Source organism: Corvus hawaiiensis, chromosome 17 (genome assembly GCF_020740725.1).
Source record: "Corvus hawaiiensis isolate bCorHaw1 chromosome 17, bCorHaw1.pri.cur, whole genome shotgun sequence".
Taxonomy (NCBI): domain Eukaryota; kingdom Metazoa; phylum Chordata; class Aves; order Passeriformes; family Corvidae; genus Corvus; species Corvus hawaiiensis.
This window is the reverse complement of record NC_063229.1, coordinates 4,395,473-4,421,246: the sequence shown is the minus strand read 5'-3', so window position 1 is coordinate 4,421,246 and position 25,774 is coordinate 4,395,473. Positions and strand designations below refer to the sequence as shown.

The 25,774-nt window shown below is 47.7% G+C and overlaps 1 long non-coding RNA gene across 1 annotated transcript; it reads right to left on the bottom strand.

Moving 5' to 3' along the window:
* Positions 1 to 16,227: 16,227 nt before the first annotated feature.
* LOC125334716 lies at positions 16,228 to 18,339 on the bottom strand. Its single transcript, XR_007207208.1, has 3 exons — positions 18,274 to 18,339; positions 16,570 to 16,797; positions 16,228 to 16,494 (listed from the first exon to the last, which is right to left on the bottom strand). It is a non-coding gene; the product is annotated as an uncharacterized LOC125334716 (long non-coding RNA).
* Between the last annotated feature and the right edge of the window lie 7,435 nt (positions 18,340 to 25,774).

The window sequence follows — 25,774 nt, the reverse complement described above, 5'->3', positions numbered from 1 at the left end:
GTTCCTGTCTAGCACAAGCTGAAACAGCAGCTAGCACTGATGTCTCCCAATAAACATTTGCCTGTTGAAATTGCCCTGTTTTGCAGATGTTCTCATGTTATTCTGAATTAAATGAGACACCAATTTTCTATTTGGGGCAGGTTGATGTCTCAAGCTGCCTGCTCCTTTTGGAGGAGAAATTGGGAAAAAGAAACACCTGCTGAGTGGCAAAAAGCCTCCTTCTGTCTGTGTCTCAGGCACAACTCTGTGTGCTCGTGTGTGTGTGTGTAGAGCTATGTGAACTCCACTTGCCAAGGTGGAAATGATGACAGAAAGCCAGAGAAAGGTTTCATTGGCTCTAAAATTAAGGCACCTGCAGGAATCTTGCATATAGTCCCATGGGAAGTGGGTTTTGAAGTATCTGGGGCCAGTTTTAAAGTCTGATTTTGAAGCAGCTCCAGCCTGTGTGAGAAAGGCTCCTGGGAAGCTGCTGTTGGAGCTGTCTCTGCCTGCTCTCCCTCATCCCTTCTGGGGCCAGCGTTGGGCCTGACATCCTAATAGCTGCAAGATCCAGCTAATCCCATCACAGCAGCGAAATGGCCCTAAATCATCCTTGTCTGATTCTTGACTCCAAAGAGACATTTCATGGGTGATTGTGAGTGATACAGTGTGTGGTAATGGATGTATTTAAATGGGATTTATGGGTGACACCTGTCACATAGACCCTTCCATCAGTGACAGGCTGGAGAGATTTACACAGTGACACTGAGGTGTGAGCTGCTGTAAGAGCTCCCTCAGTCACTGGCAGAGTGTTGGAGCCTTACAGAGTTCGTCAGGAGCACAAACCGGGCTCCTTTGGCCGCTGGCTGATACAGCACCAGACAAAATCAGTGGCAAAGACTTGAGTGCATCATGGCATCTGTCCATAGAGGATTTCCTTAGCCCCAAAGCTCTGTTTGCCTCTTCCTCAAATATTGTGGGAGGTGTTTTAGTCAGTCCTTGGTCACAAGAGCTTCACAGGAGCAAGCAGCATCCTATAAGGGCCCCACCACATGATTTCTCCTCCCTCCCATGTGCTTCCCACAGTTCATAGTGTCCCAGAATGGTTTGGGTGGGAAGGCATCTTTAAAGTCATCCAGTGCCACCCCCTGCCATGGGCAGGGACACCTTCCACTGTCCCAGGCTGCTCCAAGCCCTGTCCAAGCTGGCCTTGGACACTGCCAGGGATCCAGGGGCAGCCACAGCTTCTCTGGGCACCCTGTGCCAGGGCCTCCCCACCCTCACAGGGAAAAATTTCTTCTTAATATCCAAAGTGGATCTATCCTCTTTCATCTTAAAACCATTCTCCCTTGTCCTATCACTAATTGCAAAAAGTCCCTCTCCAGCCTTCCTGTAGGTTCCCTTTAGGTACTGGAAGACTGCTCCTGTTTGCTGGTGACTCTGGCTGAGGTGGACACTCCCCCAGCTGTGTCACCAGGCTGTCTCCTCCATTCCTGCCCAGACCACTCAACCCAGCTTCCTGCTCCCCGTTTCTCCAGGATCCACCCTTCTGCCTGGATCTCCAAGCTGAGGTTCCAAATGCTCTCCTCCACCTCCTGCTTTCCTCCATCTCCAGCAGACACCTCTGCCAGCCCCATCCAGAAGATCCTTCCTGCCCTTCCTGCTGGAGGATTAGTGGGGATATCTGCAATGAGATTATTTCTAGGAGACCACTGACACTGGCCTGGTGTTAACTCACCGTGTCAGCTCTGCTCAGGCACAGCCAGGCTGCACGAAGCTTCCAGGCAGGATTTCTATTGTTCAAGATTTCATTTTGGGGGGGAAGACTGGTAGATTGTTTTGGTTTTTCCTCATTGCTTTTTCCCCAAGATCTGTCTTTGGCTGTTTATGTGAGGCGGTTCATATCACAGCACTCCCAGACACACACCAGGCACGGATCAAACGTGAAGTCACCAATCAGTCTAAACATGCCCAGTATTCACAATATTTTGCTCCCTGAGCTATCAAAGGCAGCTGGATCCTACCTTGAATTGACCTGTGGGAGTTGAATGTGTGAGAACATTTTCTCAGCAGCAATGATACATTTCTTGCTTCTTGAGCTTTTGGGTTTTTTAATATATATCTTTATAATTCTGCCGTAAGGCAGCCTTGGATTTGTAAAATTAGCCTGTCATAACAAATTCATGTCCTCATCAAAGGCCGCTGTTGTGCTTCCTCCCAGACTGGAGCATTCACAGACTAAAGCTGCATTATCACAGTAATTTCAAAGTTCAATAGTGTACTTTCAAAAGCAATTGCTTTTAATGCAGTTTGTTACATAACAGCAAATTTAGACTTACACTTTCCTCAAAATGAAAATTAAATTCTTTAAATAGTAAGTCAGCTCCTGTTCACTCTTGTCTTTGCTTTTCTTATTCTAAAATGATCCAGCTACACTTGGTGCCCCTGAAAGTGCAAGGTTAGAAGGACTATATGAAGTCTTTTTAGCACAAAAAAAAAAAAAGGGATTTTTAAGCCCAGAGAAAAGTGGATTCCACATTTTAAATCTCTCAAAATTCTCAAAGGTCTTTCACATCACTCTCTGGCCTGAATGAGAATTTGTGCAGAGAGCTCCAGGGCTGACTGGGATTGAGAGTTATGGATGGCTGTGCTGGAGATTGGGGTTGATGAGAAGGGGATATTGATGGAAACCTTTCTGATCAGAAAAAACACTCAGCAACACAAAAGTCCTCCTCCTTCTGATGCAGGACACCACCTTTATTCTGCTGGATGAGTCACAGCCCTCTCTTGTCAGCATGGAACAAGTTTATCTCCTTCAATTCTTGTCTCCTTGCATTTCCTTGTTGGGATTTTTCTCCTGGCTCCACAACTTCTCTTCCATTTCATTGGTCAGGACACTGCCTCCTCCTCCAGGGTATCCATGGGGATGCCCATTTTGGCCATTTCTTGCCCACAAAGAGCAGCACAGCCTTTTCTTTTACACCCACTCAGCATGTCCCTCTCTCTGCCTTGGATGGTCTTGCCTGAGATCCATCTCATTTTTTTGGGAGGTGCAGAGTTTGGACATGTCCTACTCAATGAGCCACCAAGAGCATCTGTAGCTGGCAAGAGAAAGGAAGACCTTGGGAACCACAATTAACTTGACCTCTCTGTTTTATGTAGTTGTCTTCAGAAATATCCTCAAAACCACCTCGATATCATTCTGCAAATCCATCCTGAAGACTTCCTTTCCCCTGGCAGGAAACCACAAGTCCTGGGTGCATTAAAACCACCATCTATCACATTAACCAATTAAATCACACTGTTTGGTTGTATTCCCTCCTCTTTCTCTACCCCCTATTTTATTTTCCTGTGGTTTATGGTTAAACTGTAAGTTTTGGAGGTGCGGTCTTTTAATCAAATTTGTAATAATAATAATAATAATAATTTGACAATACACATTTCTAATTAGTTGGGACAGATTTTGATTTGTGAATCTACACGGGAGGATGCTGGCTAATAAATGTTCAGATTACATCCCACTGGAATCACGAGGAGATTTTCCTTTGTTTTTCACAGGTGCTGGCTTGTCTTGTAATATAATTTGGGGCCACAAGCGCTGAGCTTGGTTACTGCTGAATCAACAATCCATTGTTTTTTCTGAGAGCTGTGGCCTAAACTGTCAGCTTTGGGAGCCTAAAGGCTCTTGAACTCAAGATGCTGATCATCCCAAACCACCATCCAAATGCAAAGACATATAATAATTTATATGAATGTGAGCTGAAAAGCTGCCGGAATTTGAGCCTTTAAGTCCAGCACTTACTCTGCCATTAATTAAGGTTATCTCTTTATTAGTCATTTCCCTTGTTAGGGCTCAGACAGCACCAATCCTAGTGAATAGAAGATTCTCTTAACCTTGCTTTTCTTGGCAGTTTGGGAAATTATAGTTTATTGGTGGCAAATAAATTCTTACCAACTGGTGCTCTGAGTTACTCAGGGAAAGAAATGAACTGCAGCAGATCTGGAGCTCTCGGGCCTATCTGCGTGCTGGGGACAGATTTTATCCAGCCTCTTCCCTTAAAATAAGCTCCATAATCAGCAGAGGTAATGTGAGAAGATGTAGCAGATGGGCTTTCCCAAGGAGCAGGCAAACAGCATGATCCATGTGGGTTTTGGGAAGGGTGTGTGTGGAGCATCGAGGAAATGAATAGAAACAGGTGCTCTCTTTTGAATAGTGATTTCTGGGCTTGAATACTCAGGGGTGTCAAGGGGTTCCTGGTTCAACCCAGCTGTGGGAAGTGGGAAAAGTGTAAAGAAATGGGAGCAAAAAGGGTAAAATTGGTTCCTGAGGTCACTGTCACCCAACACCTCTTGACTCTTGTGTAATGGTGATTCTCACCCAAAAATGTGCTTGCAAATACAAGGAAATTGCCCAAGGGGCTTCCATGTCCAAGGAGGACCTGGCTGCTGTGGTTTGGAAATAGGGAAGGCTGAGAGCACCCATGGGTTTGCCACCAGAGTAATGAAGTTGGCTTCTCATGACAAACCGACGACTTGGCCATTCAAAAAAAGTTCAAGGGCCTCTGAAGTTTTATACCTTTGCTAAAGGCTGACTCAGTCACAGAAGAAATAAAATTTTGGCTCCTGGCTGCCTGTCATTCCTTGCTTAATCATCTCAGCATCAAGGTATGTTGGAGCATCCGTGCTCCAACACAGAGGTGAACCAAGACCAAGTGAGTAACAACGAGCAAAGAGTGAAAGCAAAAGGCTGAGTATCTCAGGATAAAGTTCACAGGATGAATTAATGAATGATTTTCATCGAGAAATGAGAACTATATTCTCCAAGGAGATTACTCACAATGAACAATTCGATCAGCTCCAGCCTGAAGAAAGGAAAAGGGGAAGAATAAATAGTCCTTCTCCAAAAGGAAAGGCTATTAATACTGCAGTGTCTTAATGGCTCACACGAGGACCATTGTTATCAAGTGTATTTATTAATAGCCTGGATGCCTGAGCATTCATCTCAGTGCATGGGCAGTGAAAAGAAAATTTGTGGATAAATACAAAACTACGTGAAATGATCAAGTGTCGAACGCTCGGTTAGGAAATTCCACAAGTTCCATGATGGGGCAGTGCGGTGGCTGAACGAATTTGGTGCATAAAAGGCAAAGTAATGGGAATTGGAAGGGACAATCTGGACTATTTATGTCCATTAATGAGTTTTTAATTGACTGTAACTGCCCAATAAAAGCTCATCATGGATGTGAAATGCGATGGGAGCATCTGCCTGGTGTGGTGTGCAGAAGCTGTCAAAGAGCAAACAAAATCTGTGAGCTAAGAAAGGGAACAAGGAAGAAATGGAATCAAGCAAGGTCCTGGAGGGTCACACTGCTGGAGACCTCTGTGCTTGGATGCTCCTCTCCAGGTCCCACAGCACTGTAAACCCACCGCTGTCACCTCCCCAGCTCAGAACAGCAGGAGCTTGGGGGAGACAGCCACAAGTGAAAACTTTCCAGACTTCAGTCCACCAATGTCTCAGAGAAGTCTCTGTTTTCCAGCCTTGACACAAGCATGTTATCTCTGCCATGAGGTCAGATCCCCTCCTACACAGGCGGGATTATTCATAGAATTATTTAGGTTGGGAAAGACCTCCAAAGTCATTGAGTTCAACTGTTAACCAGCACTGCCAAGCCCACCACTATCCCATACCCCCAGGTGCCACATCTGCTCCTGGTGTTCCCCACCCTGACCTTACATAAATGAGCTCAGGACAGCAGCCATCAGCCCTGTGCACTGTTAGTACCAAAATAGCAGCCAACATAGAGGGAACTGCCCCAAAACATCTTCCAGAGTTGGAGGTTCCTCAGGACCCAGCAATGTCCTTCAGCAATCCAGGTTCCTTGTCTTCCTTTAACAGCACTAATTACCTGCTCACGCACTGTGCTGAACCATTTTAATGTTTTAATCCCACTTCCCCAGGCTCCTTCCTTTGGAAAATGAATACCTGTTGTGGGGAGGGAATTTTGTGATTCTTGCATGGAAATCCCTCCCTGTGCGGCAGCAAATCCCAGGCAGCAGCATGGATCTTGTCTCTCACCCCTTCCCACATGGATTCCTCCATCACCTGTTCTGCTTCTGTGGCTGCCTTCTGTGGTTTTCACAAGTCTTTTCTTCCCCTCACCTCAACCAACAATAAACTTCACAGTTTCTGTAGGAGAAGAGGCTCTTCCCTCACCTGCCCTGTCCCCTGGCTGCCCTGGGGTTGCCTTCACACCCATGAGATGTGTTTGATTTGGGTGTTTGCAGGTGCTTGGGGGATTTGGATTATAAAACTTTACATACAATTTCATGTGACCCTGAACTGCAGTGCTGGCTTTCTGTACCTGCTGTTTGAGCACCTGTCGGCAGACAATGAAACTTCTCCAAGTTTCCTGCTTCAAAATCTTCCCTTATCCTAAGCCTACCACGGTGGACAGGGATGTTTGGCAGAACATCTTCCTTGGAGTACAGCTTGTCTTCAAACCCCTTCCATGTAGTGCACTTAATACACGTCATGTAGCTCTCTTCCTTTTCAGCTGCTCCATGCACTAAGTTAAAATCCAATCTCATGCCAATTCCATAAACAAGCTTCCAGCTAGCATTCTCTCCCTAATGTCCTCTACTCCCTGCCTGGGTACTTAAAATCTTCCATCACTCTGCTCTTTCTACATATTTTATTGTTGGCTCAAATCACCTCCCAGTCCAGTCTTTATCCCCCGTACAGAAAAGGAGAGATGGTTTTCCCATCTCCCCATTTATTGCATTTTCATCTCATAAGGTATGTGGCTAAGCGAATACTCATGGACAAATCCTTCAAGTAAAACTGATGTATGTAAAATATTGTACAAGCAGCAGTGATAACTCCAGTAAGGAAGGCCCCAAATCTGCATAATTCCACTGGCCTCACTGGAGCAGGTCTTCATACGAACCGAGGTAGATGGAAAGTGTTTCCAGCATTGGCCACATTAGAAATTGCTATTTTCAGGTCCTATTAATAAGCTTGCAAAATGTTGTCCTTTGGGCTGAAATTGCCTATAATCAGCACCTATCCCACAGTGATTTCTCCCTTGTTTTGAAAGTTTGTGCAGAATTAGGAGATCTGCTTTTGAATACAGTAAAGAGGAAAATACCTTCTTTTTTTTTTTTTTAAGTCTTTCTGACCTTTTTTTCTTGGCAGCTCTACAGCTGAATTGGCTGTGGATTGAAAGACGCAATTTGGCAGGAAAATAGCCCTCATTGGGGAGCAGTGCAGGGCTTTGTACTGCAGGAAATTGGGTTTGATTTGCCCACGCTACAAGTATTCAAAAATTGCAATCCAACCATATGCAGTGGAGGGCTTTTGCTAAGCTGATTAGAGGACATGGAGACCAGGGAATAGGACTCTGCATGAGCCAGAGAAAAACGGAGTTCCTGACGGATGGGCAAGGGGACCCCAGTGTGGTGGAGAGGGACGCTCAGCTCCTTCCACCCACAGCAGAGAATCCCAGAATGGGTCAGGTTGGAAGGGACCACAGTGGGCTCATCTGTTCCACCTCCCTGCTCCAGCAGGGCCATCCCAGAGCACAGGGCGCAGGATTGTGTCCAGTCAGTTCCTGAATAACTCCAGTGAGGGAGACTCCAGCCCCTCTCTGGGCTCTGCTCAGGGCTGGCCCTGCCCAGGGCAGCAGTTCTGCCTCCTGGGCAGGGGAATTGCCGGGCTCAGGCCCTGCCCGTGGCTCTGGTGCCGCTGCCGGGCCCCGGAGCAGAGCCCGGGCCCTGCCCTGAGCCCTCCCTGCAGCCAGGGACACCCAGGGCTGAGGGCCCCTCTCAGCTGGGGCTCCTCTCGAGGCTGAGCAGCCCCGGCTCCCTCAGCCTGTGCTGGGCACGGAGCTGCTCCAGGCCCTTCCTCAGCTGCGCAGCCTCCGCCGGCCCCGCTCCAGGAGCTCCCTGGCCCTGCTGGGCTGAGGAGCCAGAGCTGGGCACGGCACCCCAGAGGTGCCTCCAGGGCTGAGGAGAGGAGCAGCATCACCACTCTGCAGAGGGCAGGAACCGCTCCTTCGTGTGAGGCTGGGCTCGAGATGGGCATGAGGCAAGAGTCATCCACAAGCTGCCTTTAGGTCCTGAGCAGCCTTTCCCCCAGCTCATGCTTGTGGTTTGATTTTATGTGTTGAACAGTCCAGTCTCTGCTCCCCAATGCCTGTACAACCATGTTATTGCCATGCACAGGAGCCATGCTGCTATTTTCAGTGGCTTTTTCCTGGTTATTTGAGACCTTGTAGGATTAGATCCATACTGCATGATGAAATAAAATTTTTCCCTAGGTTGCCTTGAACACTGGGAAAACTGAGTCTGCAGCAATAAACCGAATCCATATTTCTAATCCATTTTAAACCAGAAAGGAGATTTTTCACAAATTTCTTCAGCTATGAAGATTCTTCAAATCCCCTTCAGTCCCTTTAAATATTAAATCATTCTCATGCACACACCAGGCATGGCCCATCTCAAAAAGCAGGAATACTGGCAAATCATATTCACATGCACATTCTTCAGAGCAGTTGTTAAACTTGTGGGTGAGCTGACTGAATTAGTGGAACAGAATATTTGACTAAAATAAAAATATCTTTGGGCCTGACAACTGGAAATCAGTTTTCAACAGTGATTTCTGATAGACAGTTGTACTGCATGAGCAAATTCCATGCTTTGGGAAAAAGGATCAAGAGACAGGATGAATAAGAGATATAGTTAATAATAACTAAGCATTGAAAAAATTATCCTTCTGAAACATGGTGCTGGCCATCCTGGACTGCTCCACTCTCTTTGATACAGAGCTGTGTTTTCCTAGCAGAAATAATTAGGTTTTAATTCAGATGTAGTTTCAACACCCTTCTTTCATGCTGGTTTTTAGCTTGCTCTGAAAATCTCCCAACTGAAACCGAAGTGTGGGGATAAACTAACAAGTGACCAAATAAATATATCCACAGAGAGGGAGAGATTTGATTAAATGGAGCTCTTTGCATTGCAAACACCTTCCACTGTGATTTGCCAGGGAGATGAGGATGAGTTGTTGCAGGACGAGTTTGTCTGATCCATGCCCTGCCCACAGCCTTCGTCATTCATGGCCACTCACTGAGATGTGCAATTCATACATTTTTTTTCATTCTGCTTACCAATACTTCCCTCCTTCTTCACAGCATGAGAGCACACAAAGCACTAAGAGGGAGGCAGCGCTATTCCTGCCCTGCTCTGCAGCACAGAACCCATTAATTGCACTTTTGGATATGAAGCCCAATTAGGTACCTGCATATAGAGCTCAAAGCTCTTTAAATATGCAGGAAATGTTCCCCTAACAAGTAGCCTTCACTACTTGGGAGATGCTCTGGGAAGTTCCAGTGACAGAGGAGTGGCTTTTCTGAATTCACTGTCATTGGGATGGGTGATTGTGCTTGGGGTAAAGGTGGCAGCAGCTGGTTCAGGCATGTGAGGGCTGGGGCTGCTTTTTAACCCAGTTCTGAGGAAATCCTGCACCTCCAGGAGTACTGAAGATAGTGGCAAGGAGGATACTGTTATGCAGCTTGATATGAGTTATAACTCAATGAAAAACCTAGACCAAGGTCCCCTGAGATTACACAGGTGGTCATTGAGCCCCTCATGTTAATGCTCTGTGGCTTTGCTGTGTGGCTGCACTTCTACCATCACACAGTGATCATATCCACGTTTTTCTTCCTTGGCCACCTGCTCCCCCACGACACTGGACATGTAGGGACAAAGCCATGGCATGATTTCCTGCCTCTCCACCCATGTCCTTTAATTTGGATCTAATGTTGTCTTTTACTACCTGTCCTCAGTTCTCAGGGCACAGATGAAGAGCCACGGGCTGGGTTTCAGGGTGAGAGGAGGTAACTGGTGCTCGCAGCAAGCCAAGTGTCTGTGCAGGGTGAGGGGAGCTCGGGATCACCCAGTCCAGCTCCCCCTGGCCACGCTGTGCTTTGGGATCCAAATGTATTAAACAGAAAGTGAGCTTAGGAATGAAACTGCAGCTCTTAGGACCAGCTAATCCCGGTCGTATCAGATTCAGAAATGGCTGCTGATCCAGAGGAAGTGGAAAGAAGAGCCCTTAAGAGAGTGAATTTATATTCTGAGCTTTTGCTTCTCACTCACAGCTGTCTGAAAAACATCACTCCCACCCGCCCCGAGCTACTCAATGAGAAGAGCACAAGGAGAAGGAACAGCTCAGATCTGGATGGGCTGTTTGTCAGGTATGAATTCTCTCATCCAGCCACTCTCACTTCTATTCAGCACATGTAATGAATGTCTGAAAAATCTGGAAATTTATGTTCAGATCAATGGGAGCTGATTAATTACCTAAGATGTATTCAGATAACAGAGTTGAGAGGAAAAGCAAAGGCAATGCTTTCAAAAATGCTCAATGAAGTAAACCAAGTACATTGCGAATATGTTTAAAGGATAAGTGCAAAGACGACCCAGGCAAGCGAGGTATCAAAGAAAGGAGACATCCAAAAGCCAGTCTTACAATCAACAACATAGACATGAAGGAGAAAAGAAATCTCTAAAGCTATTAAAAATCTGGAAGCCTATTAAAAATGGATTAAAAAAGGTACAAGGAAATCAAATCAAGAGACATGGAGTGGCACTTGCGAAAGAAACCTTTAACAGAGTGGAAAAATTACTCTGTGATCCAAGTGAATTTAAATAGTGGCTCCAGTGATGATGGAGAGCAGCACTTTCTGATTTCACAGGCCAGCAACTAACAGATGGAACGTGGATGTTCCTTAAGTCCATGGGAACGCTCCAGGGAGTTCATCCTGCGTGTCCAGCTATGCTGTCCTCATCTCAGCTGATCAATGATTCCAGTGATACTTGAAAGTCCAGGCTCTGCTCTGCCTCCTGCTTCAGCAGCAGCACCGATAACCTTGCCCATGTCTCAGTGGTGTATTTTGAATGGGGAAGAGCCCCGTGAAAGCCAGCCAGAGCAACAGAAGTGCAAGTGAGAGCTGAACCGGTCTCCCAGCTCCTCCCTGCACAATCAACACTCTCAATACCCAGGAGCTGCCAAGGGCCCTGCAGAGATGTGCCCAACCTGCACTTCTAGATACAGCTCTGAGTGGGTTTAGCTCTTTGTCCATGGAGTTGAGTCTGAGCCGTGGAAGGGGGTGAAAGCTGAGTTAATATTCACACAGAGAAAGCTGATGGATTGATGTCCAGTCTCAAAGCACAGCCCTTCTGGAAGGGACCAACATTTTACCCAGTAAGTGATGGGGAATCCCCTCTGCTGCAGCATCAGCTTCTAGAAACACCACAGCCAAGCACCAATATCTCGGGTGAAAGCAGGTGCTTGTGGAGGTTAGAGTGGCCTTTCCCAGCCCTGCCCTTCCAGGTAAATAGTGCCCAGGCCTGGCATTCCTGTCTCTCAACTGAAAATCTACTGGCAGTTCTATTTTCCCTCACTTTCAGTTTTATTTTGTCTGTACAAACATCAACATTAACACCCAAAACATTACTTCAGTGGCAAAGGAATAATAGAGTTGCCACAAACCAGGTGATTTTCCCAAGGGAGTCGTGAAAGGTTGAACATTCAGAGATCCTAGAGGCACTTGAGTGGTGACCATCATTGCTGCACCTCCAGGAGAAGCACCCAGGCAAGTCTGGCTGTGCTGAGCCACACCTTTCGCGTCCTGCCCATCCCCTTCTTTCACATCCCCCTCCCCAGCTGTAAGCCCAGAAGATGAGAAAAGACCTCCAGCATCCACACCACAAAGCCCACCAGGAATGTCTCCATCTCTTCTCCAAGCCAAGGTTAATTTCCTCCTTCCCCTCATCTTCAGGAGACTTTTCCAGATCATTACTGCTCTTCTATTAAAAATCTTCTCGTAACTTCCCAAATGCTTTCATGGCCTTCATGCTGCATTTGTTCTTGTTCCAAGACAGTCCTTTAGCTTAAGTAGTTTTCTCCCTCCTCCCTGTTTATTCCCCCTTCTCTCATTGCACTCAGGGCTCTTTTGGTCATTGTTTGTTCCTCCTGCACAGGCCAACCCTTCCTCTCTCCGGGCAGATGAGCTCAGCCCCTTCCAGAGCCTTTCCCTGCCCATTCCCATCACTGTCCTTCAAGGGGTGAGAGGGCTGCAGAGCTCCTGGATGTGGTCACACCTGGGCAGGGATGCAGTACTCACATTCACCCATTCCTAGTGGGAAAAACATTGCCTGGGATAAGCCTTTTCCAGAGCTGCACCATGCTGGCAGCTCCCCATCCCCTGTGACAGATGAGTGGAAACAACTTTTTCTCCTGTTCTGTCATTTCCAAGTGATGAGGCCCAAGCTCCAAGCAGAAATTCCTGTTATTACTCCCAGCGTGCACAGCTCTGCACTTTGTACTATCACATTCCATTCTGCTTCTATTACTTCCCTCGTCAGGATCATCCAAGTGTTTTATTTGTTATATTTGATCCGATTTTCCATTTACCTTCGGGTCTTTAATTATTCTTTCCTTGCAAATTTATTCTGAGCTTTGCATACCGTTGATGTCTCTAGCTGCCCGGATCCTTTCTTTCTTTTTTAAAATAGAAGAACTGGGCTTGTCATTTTTTCTGCTCGATTTATGTAGTAAAAATCCCGGAGAGTGGACTCATGATTTCGTGTGCCAGTTCTTTCAGGAGTCTGGGTTGGATTATTTGTTCCCCCTGGCTTCAGTGCATTAAAGCTCTTTCAGTTTTGCTTTCACCTTGGATGCTGAAATTTCCATTTTTATAAATCTCATGCCCATTAGTGATTGTTCCTGTGCCCTTGTGTCCTGCAGCAGCCTCTTTATTGAAAACTGAAGTAATTTTTTTCTCCAACTGCATTTGTTTTTTATTTCATCCAACTTGCTTTCTTTTTTGTCTGTGTGACCTAAGATTTTTTATTTAAAATATACTTGCAAGTTGTAACTCAGCTCGAGTTTTGGCAAGTCTCATTCTAGTCTTGCAGTTTCTGCACTCTGAGGGAGTTTGTTGATTCATCTCCTGTCCCTTTCAAGGTCTTATTCCACCCCCTGCCATGGGCAGGGACAACTTCCACCGTCCCAGGCTGCTCCAAGCCCCGTCCAGCCTGGCCTTGGACACTGCCAGGGATCCAGGGGCAGCCACAGCTTCTCTGGGCACCCTGTGCCAGGGCCTCCCCACCCTCCCAGGGAACAATTTCTTCCCAATGTCCCTCCTCACCCTGCCCTCTGGCACTGGGAAGCCATTCTTCCTTGTCCTGTCCCTCCAGACCCTTGTCCAAAGTCCCTCTCCAGCTCTCTTAGAGCCCCTTTAGGCTCTGGAAGGTCTAAGATGTCTTCTCTTCTCCAGCATTAGGAATTTCTGCCATAAATTCGATAGAACAACCTCTGTTCCCAGGGTCTGCAGGTGACCACAGCCCCTCTCCTTCTGGGAATACTCTAAACACTGTTTTTGATATCACTGGATAGCTGAAGAAAAAGAAGTCAGATTGCCTTCTTCTGTTCTTATTTTGTAACAATAAGAGCAACCTTGTTCCCCTACTCACCCAACAGCAAAATCTTATGGCAACAACAAAATAAAAAACCGAAACAAGAAACTTTTCTGAGAAATTAGCAACCTTTTCTCCTGCACATGTGGTTCCTGTGGTTGGAGTATTATTTAAAAGAGCTCAGGTTACTGATATTGCAATTTAGATCTGACTAAAAAAAGACCCCTCTGCCAAAAGCTGAGGTTTCTCCTCTGCATTTCTTCTACTTGAAGGTTCCTCAGGTGCCTGAAAGTGCAGGTCTCTGGGTGGGTTTTAAATGGCCCAACCGAACAAAGAAAAAGCATTTTTAGGGTCGGCCAGTGTTTGAGAAGAGAGCCTGGAGAGTCTTGCTCCACAGCAAGATATTCTGCAGCAAAAAGGGGGCATCCTACACCAGCCATATTCATCCTCTCTTTTGTTTATTTCTCATCTGTTTGGGTTTTCTTTTGATTTTGGTTGGTTGCCTGGTTTGGTTTGGTTTGAACGAGATTCATCATTTCACTGAAACACTACGACTAGGGAGGCACAGCAAGCTCCACTCATTTTTAGAGCCCAGTAGGAAGCATTTTCCACCCCAGTGAAAAGTGCTGAGATGTTAAAAGACTTTCCCAACTCATACCGAGATGAAACCATTGTTGAAACCATCCTTATTAAAAAGAAGAAAGCATGATGTCCCTGAGTTTAGGGCCACACAAACCTGGACCCAGCTCTGGCTTTTCCTTGAGCTAATCCAGCACCTCATGTCCAACCCAATCCTGTGTTCCCTCAGGAAGCTCAAGATTCTGCTGTCCCCAACACTTTTTAGATGTTCCAGGAGGGACGGGAGTCTCCTCGTGTCACACAGAGCCAGGAGAGCAGAGTTGCTGGATGAAACCAAGGGAAGAATGAATTCCCATGGGTGTGAGACTGGGGTGGATGGGAGAAGGCACCTCAGGGAGAAGGGAAGGCCGTGGGAGCAGCAGAAAGGGATTGCTGAAAGGCAGGGGAGGATCATATAAATTGAGAAACACATGCACTCGCCATCTCAGGCACCCAGAGATTTCCCAGGTCTTGATTTCCATATGGGGGAACCTCACTGAGGAACCACTCTGGGGGGGCCCAGTCCAACCCCAGCTCTCCTGATGGTCCTGAGGGTCCCCTGCTGCTGGGTCCTGCCAGATACATCCTGCAGATCCCATTTGTAGAGTCCCCGAATGCTGTGTTCCATGACACAAAGCTGTTAGGACAACCTCATAAATCTGTCTTTGGAATGACGAGTCAGCTCTACTGCAAAAGGGAATGAGGACAGAGATGAGTTCTTTAAGTGCATTTGGTCAAGAAAAGAGTCCTAGTTTTTGTTTGAGCCGTTAACTTTCTTCACAGTGAAATAATTCCTTTACTAATGAGGTCCAGCCCAACTTAGGAAAAGAAAGTGAGTCCATTCATTTGTTATTCCTCTGATTAACGTGATTTTAGGCAGTGATTTTTCCCTATCAGACCTCCCAGATGTGATTATTTGCCAGGCAATAAAAGCTTTTTCTAATGAAAGCCAGCGTGCACTAATAAAGACTAGATTGGCCTTGACAATGACACCTTTTGCTCCAATTCATGCAAAAACTGCCTGAGAATGATCTTAGGAACACAGGGAAGTTTTTGTGAGTGCTGTTGGTGGAGCCCATGACACCACTTTGTGAGGGATTTTCCGTAGGCTGCATTAGTGGGACTGGGCCAACGCAAATCTCAATCTGAGAGCTCATCACACACTAATTTACTGCAAGTCCTGCTATAAATAATGCATCCAGCAGGGAGCTGAATGGCCCTTAGTGGAGTAATGCATTCAGGCTTCTTCCTCCCACAGAGGCCAAACCTCACGTCTGTGCTGGTATCAAAGGAGAACTTTTCCAAATCACCTCGGTGACTTAGGATCAGGATAGGAAAGACTCTGGGATTTAGCCATCTTACATCTCAGTCAAGATATTTATATCTCTGTCAGGCTATTCCTGACTTTATTGTCAGGAAATTCTGGCTGGAAAGCAGAAAGCAGGCAAAAGATCTGCTTAGATACTCCATGGGGATGAGATGTGGGTTCCCTGTGGGGTTTTCCAGTCACTCCAGTGAGGGCCACCAGTGGAGGGGAGGACAAGAATGGTCACAGCTGCACTGTCCCTAGTGCTGCTGGAGAGGGTGGTCTGAGAGACCCTCAGGGCAGCAGCAAGATGCTCTTGGCAGGGATGGAGATGAGGACTCGTCACAACCTCAGTCTAACACCTGCAAGACGAGAAAATTATTGGTCAAAATTGATTTTGAGAAATGGGCTCAGAAGATTTTCTGAAAACCCATTTAAATGCCTTTTTTATCCCATCCAAGAGGAGGATCCAGGTGATCCAGCCTTCCTGCCATTGCTTTTCCTGTGCAGTGAGGGTGAAACCTGGAGCTCCTTGCAGAGCTGTGCAGTCTGTGCCTCTCCAGGTTTTCAGCACACGGGCGGTTTTAGTGACAGACTGGGTATTTTTGGTTTCTGTTCCACCTCTTCTCTCTCAGGAATCTAAAGAGATCTTGGCTGACACCTTCCCTGCCTTGTGTGTTGTTTTGCTTTTTTTTCCCTCCTTATTCTTTCAGTTAACTCCCTCTTGTGTCCCCTTAAAAAACCCTGAGGGAGCTCTGGTCTTTCTACCCACAAACATGCTACGGCTGTGTGGGGTTTGTACCATTCAAGATGAATAATGTACATTCCTTGGAGTTTTCATGCCTTTCCTTCCCTTTACTGGCATTTCAACAGTGCCACAATTTTTTTGCAGCCTTCCAGTCTCTGACACAACAAGTTCTCTTGCTCCCTGTTTCATTGTGGGTATGTTTTGGCTTCGAGTCCCCTCACATCCTTCACAAGGGCGGTTTGCTCTCTCTGTTCATGAAGTTTCCATGGGGCAGGAGAGGCATTTCCGCAGGCCAGGAATCAGTGAGGACCCTACCAATCTCCAGAGTGTCCCCAGGATGTGGAGGTTTCTTCTGGGGAGTGAGCTGAAAAAGCAAATAAAGAGAGTTGTGTTGCATGTTCTACTTTGTCTTCACCTTGGAAGGGTGTTGTGCACGTACCTGGGTATGGAGCAGGGATGTACTGGTGCAGGTGAAGGTGCCACGTGCCCAGGGATGGTGTTGATGGCTTTCTTGGGCAGAGATCCTCAAACCAGAATCATTTTTGCCCAGCATGGAGTGCAGGGGTGAAACAAGACCATGCTCACACCCAGTGAGGCAGTGCCTGAAGGCCAGATGCTCAGAAGCTGATTTTTGCCAGTTGCTCTGAAGAAAACCTTTCAAACTCTCCTAAAAATTACCATATAATTGATGTTGCTCCTTGGGACCCTTGAGATGTGTTCTCCTGTTTGTATGACAGCGAGTTCAACAACAACATATCCACAGGCCCTGAGAAACAGCGCTTGGAGTCTGCCCTTGGGATCTAGTTTGAGATGCAGACACATTAGGGGCACCCTCAGCTGCCCGAGGCCTCCCCTTGTCCCCTCCAGGCTCCACATCCACTCCTGCCTTGCCCATGGCTCTTCCTACCCCACAAACTCCCCATCCCCAAAGCCGAGCCCTACAACAAGCACTGGGGCTACGGGGTAGGAAGAACACAGGTCCCACTCTGGGCAGCCACCACCACCAACTGGTATCAAAATTCAGCCACTGGAAACTTGGGTTTGAGTCAAATCCATGGTTACACCATGCGAGTCCCCAGCTTATTAAGCACGGAAGCAGCAGCCCAGCTTTGTTTGAGAGAGGATTTAGGAAATGTAACAAGCTGTTTTGCTGTTAGATGCTGAAAGGGGAAGAACAGAGCTGTAGTAGTTGTGTTGGTTGTTGTTTGTTTTTTTTCCCTGAGTCCCTTTTTATCTTTTGGCAGCCCTTTGTACAATTAAATAGCTCCACGGGGATGCCATATGTTGCCAATAGTTTTACACTTCTCAGTAGTGGGAGGCTGGAACACTTTCCAAATTGACATGATAGGAACCCATTACAAAATTCTTCTCTAAGAGGAAGGGCTAAATGTTCTGTCAAGGAACTGAATTAAAAATAGACCAATTGGTATTGTTATCTCCCCAAAAGAATGCACTTGGCATCACGCACGACGTGGTACATCTGGTGGTACATCTCTGCTCCTGGGAGCCCCAGCAGGAGCCTGGGGGGCTGTAAGGGGTGAGGGGCAGGGCTGGGGCCAGACCCCAGGGGAAGAGGGGTCGGTTTGGGACCTGCCTTCCTTTCCCTACAGCAGCTGAACTATGTGGTCCAGCCAAACCCACTGCCCTGGGCAATGTGCTGTCCCAGAGATGTCCCTGCCTGCCACCATGGAGGACACCACAGGAGGACCTCATGGGACTGTCTGCACCTGCCTAAGCTCCAGCACCCTCCAGATAAGCTTTTTCCTGGTGTGCTGAGCACAGTGCCGCCCAAGTGCTCCTCCTCAGGTCAAAGCTGGGAAGTGTCAAATCCACTTCAGTGCAGTCCATGGGTGCAGCACACAAAACCTGCTCCAGATGGATTTTACTTCCCTTGTGAGGGTGGGCAGGCCCTGGCACGGGGTGCCCAGAGCAGGTGTGGCTGCTCCATCCCTGGAAGTGTCCAAGGCCAGGTTGGATGGGGCTTGGAGCACCTGGGAGAGTGGAAGGTGTCCCTGCCCATGGTATTTAAGCTCCCTCCCAACCCAAACCACACTGTGATTCTACAATTCTGTGAATTGATTTTCTCACCATTTGTTGCCTTCATGAAAACAGCCATTTTTGCCCTCCCCCACCTCCCCCTTACCTTTGGCTGCCTTGTTCTTTACTTGTTTGCTCAGTGACTCCTCTCTGCAGGGCGGGTTGCTGGTTCTGCTGTGGGACCCGTGGGGACACATCCAGCACGCAGCTGTGGGCGGTGGAAGGGGGATCTCCTAATAACTTGATAACAGCTGTTAAGTAAATACCACATACTGGAACAAAATGCTTCACTTCACCCTCAAGCAGGGTGGGGTTAACTACCAGAACTGAGTTGTTTACCTTGGGCTGAAATGCCTGAATAGGGGGACTTTGAAAATCTGCTCCCATTAATTGCTGGTTTCCACAAGGGCTTCTGTTCTACGGCAGTGACAGCTTAAATAAGCAGAAGGATTTTCTTTTTGTCTCAGTTATGCCTCTCCTACACTCCCAGAGCATCATTCACACAATCAAAAATTGCCAGTTTGCCGGGTACTACAATGGCAGTCAGAGCTGCCCCTTTATTTACTCTGATGCTGTGCTGTTATTGAGTTAGTTAAAAAAAAATAGATTGCAAAAAGCCTCTGTGATTCTCTACCTGAAGTTTCTGCTGAGAAACAGTAAACCGGCAGCAAAATAAGGAGCCTACCAGGTGGCAATGTTGGGTATGGGTGAATTGGTCTGGTTTTGGCGTACCTGGCCCTGGGACTGAGCCATGCCAAGCCTCTCTGGATCTCTGGGATGAACCTGCTCTGGGGTTGTGGTTGTGCAGTGTGTGCTGGGCACAGGGGAGCGCTGCTCAGAGGAAAGGTGTGTTAACCTGGCTGCACGACATCTTCATGGGGTTTGGATGCCTCTGTGAGCTCAGTGAACATGTCTGTGCTTATAGACCTCTGTAGGTCTCTCTGGAGCCGTGTCCAGGGGCAGATGCAGCAGGAGATCAGCAGTGTAAAAGGCACCCAGTGGCATAATTCAGACAACTGGACTATTACAGTTGCCAAAACAAGGGATTTCTCATGTGTCTGCCAAAAAAACCCCTCAGAGGACAGTACCTAGTGGGGTAGAGCACATCCAGCATCCCGCTATAGCAATGTTATTTTGGCAAATTATAAGTTAGAGCGCAACATGCTCCACTTTTTTTTCCTTTTTTGCCCTGGGGGTCTCTAGATCAAACGCCACCTCAGCTCCTTCTCCTCCATGCATCCCACCATGACAGCCCACAGCTACAGGGAGGGCTGGTCCCCACCCTGTCCCCCCTCACCACAGAGCCTTTGAGTGCTCCCCATGGGCTGAGGAGGCCTTTGGGTCACCCATTTCTGGGGGGATGCTGCGAACCCTCCGTGCCTTTGGTGGGAGCAGGTATGGACCCACCTGGCCCTGAGTCAAGTCCAAGCCAGTATCTTGCCCTCCAGACAGGAGGAAGTGCCTGTAGGCTAGAGTAAATCAGCACTTCAGCCTCTGAGACCAAATCCAGCCTCAGGCAGGTGGAGGATTTCAGGTTCCCTCGCAGAGGAGCCTGGACCTGGCTGCTCTGGCTCCCCTTGTGATGCTGCCAGATTTGAACTGGGCAGAATTGAGGTCTTGAAGGACTGCACAGAATTGGAGTGGCTTCCCCCTCTTCTCCTTTCTGGGCCCTGAGTGTGGTCCCACACGGGAGGATCAAGCCACCCCTGGAGGGGGGAGATCCATTGTGCCTTTCCTGGGATCTGCAGAGCTGCTTGGCTCATGGAGGGGCTGTGGGGGAAACCTGAGCTCTCTCTGTGCAGCTCAGGCTGGATCATCGAGTTCTGTCTCCTCTGAAGCTCAATGAATCTAGAAAACCATCTCCCCTTGTCATCTGTGCTAAGAGATTCACAGCACCTGCACAAAAGTGCTTTTATGTCTGCTTCATGCATATTGAGAGTTGACATTAAAAGAGGGGGAAGGAAAGAACAATCCATTAGGATCTGTGCACTAAATCCTAGATTTCAAACTGACACATCTAAAAATACCTGTGATATGAAAGCAGATACAGCATGATAATTATATACTGCAGGTCTATTGTACCATTGTGCTCTATATGGGATTCCAGGAGCAAACCAGCCTGGTTTAAGTGAGGAGCCTTGCTGCTGGATGGATTAATATCAGCAGCATCTCAAAATGCTCCAGACCCTGGACCTCTTCAGTGCTGGGAGTTGGCACTGGGTGGCTCTTCCTTGCCCAGGTTTGATGTATTTCTTTGAAGAGTCCTTTGGTGGCTGGCCTGAAACCAGTTTCTTGTGTGAAGTGGTTAGCATCTGTGCCTTCCCACTTTCTGGAGAGATTTCTCATGTCCTTGGATGTGGTAGAAAGAACGTGTCATGAAACTACTGGCCTTGGGTTGGCATGGGGGAGTCACCCAGGCTCTGAATCATTTAACCACGGGAAAGGATGAATTTTGTGTGTTTCTGGCAGTTTCCTGTAGTTAAAAACTTCAGTGAAAATTAAGATTAAATTGTAGGCTCATTAGTTAATGATTTAATTTCATATAAATAGACCCAGTAAATCATGTTCATTATTGCATAATAACACAATGATGTGTTTGTTTGTGTTTAAAATGATCTCCATAAGATGCACAATCCGTATCCCTGCATATGAACCATCTCCCAGCTTTCCCACTCTGACTCAGTGACAACACGGGACAGATTTGCCTAAAAATCAAGCCTGCTGCAAGAAGTCTGCTGCCTGCCTGAGAAAACATGGAATATCCTTTTCATCCAGGCAAAACAGCAATGCACTGGTTTGGAAACAGCTACTGAGGGAGCAGGAAGGAAGACAGACCCACGCTGCAAAGTCCCTGGTGTCACCTGAGTGTCCCTGGTGCTGGGATCTGTGTTGCATTTTCCACCTTGCAGTGATTCTGAAAGCCAAGTCCTGGTCAGGTGGGGTTGGAGAAGGTCCCATTCCTTTGGCAAAGGTTCTTTGGGAACCTCTAGCCAGCTCTGCCAGCCTCACCTTCCACTTCCACTGTGATGATAGTTGTGGGTTTAGCTGGAGAAGAAGCCGGCTGGGATCCTCCAGATGAAAGACTCTATAAAAAGGCAAGTTATTCCCTGTAATTTGAAAGTATTGCCAACCCCAAATGTTAAAAACTTCTGAGGTTCCCAAACCACGAGAACCAGCCAAACTGTCACAAGGTTTTCACTTTTAATTGGAGCTCCTTCTTGTTTTCCTTCTGGTTTCTAGCCTGGGTTTGAGACCTGTTCTCATTCGCAGTGAAAAGTCACTACGAAGCACAAACTCTCTGGGTTTCAGAAGCGAAACCCAAATCTCTCCATCATGTGTCTCTCTTAGAGATGGGGCTTCTAAAATGTCAGAGAGGGGGGAACATCCTGACAACAGCTCCAGAGTGGAGCATGTGCCCCTTTGGTTCCCGTGCATGTCTCACACGGCTCCTTGCACCTCTGCCCCCCTTCCAGCCACTCCCAGAGGACAACACGGACCCCAAAGGCAGCTTTGTCCTTTCCCTAGGAGAGTCAGGGCAGCTCTGTGGGAGGAAGTCACTCCTCCTGCTCTCTGAGAAAACCACCTGCGTTTAAGTGGGTCAAAGAGAGCTGTGAAGTTCACACGTCCCTGCTGTGAGAGCAGGGCACATGTGACAGGGAGGGAGCGGATCTCACCTCTGGTGCTGAGCTCTGCTGCCAGCAGAGGTGGCCAGGACAGGGGATATGATTGATATTGGTGCTCAGTGCTAGAAAACCCCTCAGGAAAAGCCCCAGAGGAAGGTGATTCGTTTTTATAATTGCTTGTTGCCTAACAGGGATGGTCTCTCCCGTGTCCACCCCTCTCCAGGCAGTGACTTCTCTATGTTTTAGGGGTACTAAAAACAAACACCACCCAACTACAGTGTTTCAGAACTGGGGTTTGAGCCTCTTTGTGCCTCTTCCTGTGCTCAAACCACAGCTCAGGCTCTCAGCTGAGCTTCTGAAGCACCACAGCACAGGCAGAGGTCTGCTCCCACAGACCCACCAGCTGAGCCATACGAGCAAGGGTTACAGTCCCCTGCCAGGGCACAGAACCTGGCTCACATACCTTTCCTCAGCAAATGTGGGAAACAGATCCCAGGTCTTCCAAATCCTTCATTTGTGCTGTTCTAGAAGTAACTCCCACATGAGGCATGGCCACTTGTTCAGGATGCTGAATACGTGGTAGGAGCATGAGTTGGAAATGAAACCTTCAGGGGCTGAGATGGGCAGTGCCACACTCCCTGCGATGAAAGGGCTGGAATGGGATCCCCCAATGTGCTGTGGAAAAAGCTGCACCTCTGTGCCTCAGCTTCCCCCTCTGCTGCTTCTGGAGACAGGATTCCTGAGAAATGCTGGATGAAAGGCAGGAGTAGCAAACCTGAGAGGACAGAACAAGCTCAGATTTGCTTAGGAACCCCCCTGGCAGCAGCAGGAGCTGCAGACAGCTCTCTGAGGTGGACAGGGATGGCCCTGGGGATGGGATTCCCTTGCCTTTGGGGCTGCTTTACCATTACAGCTCTTTCTGTCAGGCTGCTTCAGCATCTGCCCAGAGCAATGAGGCTTTTTCCCCAGTGGAGACCCCTTCTCTTAGCACTGACAAGACCCAGGCCTCGAAGGAGGAGTCAGGGAGCAAAAGGCTATGAGGTGGGTGAAGATAAAACACAATTTCAGTGACTGTGTAACCCTGGCTCTCTCCAGACGTGCTTTTTCTTGCTCTTCCTCCCAGCTTCCAAGAATCTGTCACAACAGTGTTCCACTGAAACACCTATCCCTGGCAGAAACCTTACTTTAGATACCATTGTTTGTACAATTTCCTATGAATATACGCTGCTGTAAGGACTTCCCTGCTTGTTTAAGGTCACTCACTCTGCAGTGCATCTCCTTATCAGTACCAGGTGTGTGTGTAACACCGAGAGAAATTCTCAGAAACAGCAGCTCTGAAATCCTACTAGGAAATTAGGACAAAGGGAGATACTACATCTTCCCTTGTTATTTTTTCAGAGAGAGGAAAGAAGCTGCAAAGCAGGAAGAGAAAGGGGGTTGTGTGAGTAGCAGAAAAGGAAAAATACTAGGGGGAAATTTAAAAAACCACATGTGCATGGAGAAGGAAAAAAAGAAGGGTTAAAGGTGGGGGAAGGCAAAGCCACCTGTCCCCATGGGCGGTGCCTGGGCTCTGTTACTCGATGGCTCTGCAGCAGGTGCTGCTCCGATCCCACATCCCGCCCTGCTCCACCGATAACGGCCCACAGCACCCCTGCCAAGGGCCTCATCTCAGCATTTATGGCTCCTTTCTGTCTCCAAAGAATCTCTGGGTGTGGAGCCCCAGAAACACGTTGTTTGTAAACCGCCTGTGAGGACAGAGGTGTGCTGTCCTCCTCTGCTTGGGCTGGCTGAAGAGAGAAAGGAGGGAAATTTGGGAGAGAAATGAAATAAAAATGTCCTGTGGGTAAACTCCAGAAATCCCGTGTAGCTTGGCTGCTTTTTATAGGATTAGCTACTCCTTTGCATCATCACATGGGGATAGACCTGTCAAACGACCACAGATTACTGTCGCTATTAAGGTCACCTACAGGAGCTACTCCGGATTCCCTCTGATAGCACAAAACCCGAATCTATTCAAGCAACGTAAAGTAAGACAGGCTGTGACAAATTTCTAAGCTACTTCCCCGCCGCTTATCCCACCTCAGCCACGAATCTCCGCCGTCGGTGTGCTGAGAACACGGAGCAGGGGCTGGCAGGGTGGGCATGGCCAACGTTCGGGAAAATCAGGCATCTCCTGTGTTTGCTGACAGGAATGAGAATGATATTTGTTTTCTGATAACGAGGCTGGTACTTTGCTCTTTCGCAAGGTAGTTCGAAAAGCAGTTACTCTGGGGAGGGATTTAACTCCTTCCGATAACCACTGTCCCTGCCTCTGCCCACGGAGATGACATAAAACCTCGTGAAGCTCCTAAATTCTCAAAGATATCCAGATCCCCTCGCTGAGGGGAGGAAAGGTCCATCCCAAATGAAGGTCATTACTGCTGAAGCTTTTAGGAGTCTGGCAATGACTGTGTTTCACAAAGCATCTCATCCCTGAGAAAAGTGCTGTTGGGCCTGGTGCCTGTCTCTGCTCTCACACCTTCACGGTGGGAGAAGGAGCCTGGGAGGACCATTTGGGATGCAAAGCCCAGCCCCATGTGGGGACTGGTTCCCTGGTGATTCACATCCTATGGGAGGAGTGGTGGTGCCCACACCACTTTCTTTGGTTGAGGCACTAACTAGTTAATCAGAGAAAGTCGACTAGGAAAAAATTATATTGGTGAGCACTCTTTGCCAAGTGACAGAAAAAAGATGGTGATTCATTTCAGGGGGTAACTGTAGTTCAAAACTCCTCAGAGAAGGTTAACTACTTGTGACAATATGCCCAGAAATAATTTATTTGGCAGTGGATGAGAAAAGACAAAAAAAAAAGTTGAATACACTATTTTTGGATAGTGCTGGTGAGCCAGGACCAAGGAAGGAGCAGAACATATGGATGGGTCCATGCAGCCAAACCCTGATGGGGTGGTGGGTCCCACACACACCTACACCCACAGAGCACTACAGGGACAAGCAGGAGCTGGGCCTGCTTGGATCCTTGTCCCTGGTGTGCCCAGCCCTGTCCCTCTCCCACCCTCAGCCTCCTCGAGTTTCCATGCTCCGTGGTGGGCACGGGGCCAGTTTGCTGGAGGAGCCTTGGAGAAAGAAACCCTTGATCAAGGGGTAAAATTACTTGGGAAGTGAGAGCTGTCATGCCAGGCAGAGCCGGAGCAAGAACCCCCTGATTAGTATTCCTAGAGCTCTGCACATTTTCAGGAGAGAAGCACCTACATTTAGCAGCCAGAGTAAATATCAGGCCTTAATATTGTGTGTTAATAGACTCGCTTTTGCAGCTACTGATGACTGTAGTTTTGGAAAATTTATTGTTGCTATAAAATGAGCCTCTCTCTCTTCCCTCTCCCTCTCTCTTCTGCTAATTGACAAAGAGGCCCAGTAATTAAAGGACAATAAAAGTTTTCCAGTAATTAGTTTCTCTTGTTTGGTTACAGGCCATCAATTGTTCTTTAATAATACCAATCGTTAGCATGCAGTAGTCAGTGGGCTCTCAAAGGCTTCTGGGGCACAACCACTTACCAACACTACACATTCCATTCCCATGAGGGCATCCTGCATCCAGCGGGAGATTAACCCTCTCCTAGGATGAAGCACTGCTACGCTGCCTTCGTGTTTTGGGGTAAACAGCTCACATAACTAATGACCAGGAGATGGCAATTAGGGAAAGGTAATTATCTGTACCTGGGGAAGAGCACGGGGTAGAGCAGCTCATGTGGGCACAGGGCAGGGCTCTGGCAGCCCGGGGTTCTACCTCTGTTGGGAGGCTGCCCTTCAGCACGCCCTGCCCTGCTAAAATTCATGGCAAAATATTCTTTCAAGGTCTAATTTTGCAGAGGGGCATTCCCACTGATCCCAGCAGGATTAAAGGATGAAGTACTGAAGGGGTTCTATAAGAAAGATGGGGACAAACTTTTTGGCAGGGGCTGTTGAGACAGGACATGGGGTGATGGT